The 560-nt window shown below is 38.9% G+C and overlaps 1 pseudogene; it reads left to right on the top strand.

The window, feature by feature from the left end:
- LOC107753069 (crossover junction endonuclease EME1-like) overlaps positions 1-560 on the top strand; it is a 2,755-nt pseudogene that overhangs the window by 1,248 nt on the left and 947 nt on the right.

The raw sequence follows: 560 nt of genomic DNA, 5'->3' as shown, positions 1-560 counted from the left end.
ATCCTTGTCTCAGCAATGGATCCTCTGCAGTGAATGGGTGCCGTCAGAATGAGAGTCCAAACAGCTGATAAAAACATCACAATAATCCACAAGTAATCCACACCAGTCTCCATCAGTTAACATCTGGAGAAGACAAAAGAAACAAATCCATCATTAAGGCATTTTAACTGTTGCTACTGACTAAAATACGAGTCCATAATCCATAATAATGCTTCCTTCAGTGAAAAAGTCCATCTTCTGTTGTCTCTTGCATCAAAATCCACCCACATATTTGTTTAGAGCTGTTTTGGACTGTTTTGGACTGTAAACGGTGCTTGATCTGAGCTGATTCCTCTCCTGATTCAGACAAGATGGCTTTTTCACTGGAGGAAGCGTTATTATGGATTATGGATTATTTTAGTTAAAATGTCCTAATGATGGATTTGTTTCTTACAAACACACAGCTTTCACTTCTCTAGAGGTTAACTGATGGACTGGAGTGGTGTGGATTACTTGTGGATTATTGCAAAGACTACAGAATACCCAAGACGTGTCACTCGTATAGTTTTGAATGGGGAAAA

The sequence above is a fragment of the Sinocyclocheilus rhinocerous genome, unplaced genomic scaffold, assembly GCF_001515625.1.
Source record: "Sinocyclocheilus rhinocerous isolate Xijiao unplaced genomic scaffold, SAMN03320098_v1.1 scaffold1493, whole genome shotgun sequence".
NCBI classification, from domain to species: domain Eukaryota; kingdom Metazoa; phylum Chordata; class Actinopteri; order Cypriniformes; family Cyprinidae; genus Sinocyclocheilus; species Sinocyclocheilus rhinocerous.
Note: the sequence above shows the minus strand (reverse complement) of the source record. Positions and strands in the feature narration are given on the sequence as shown.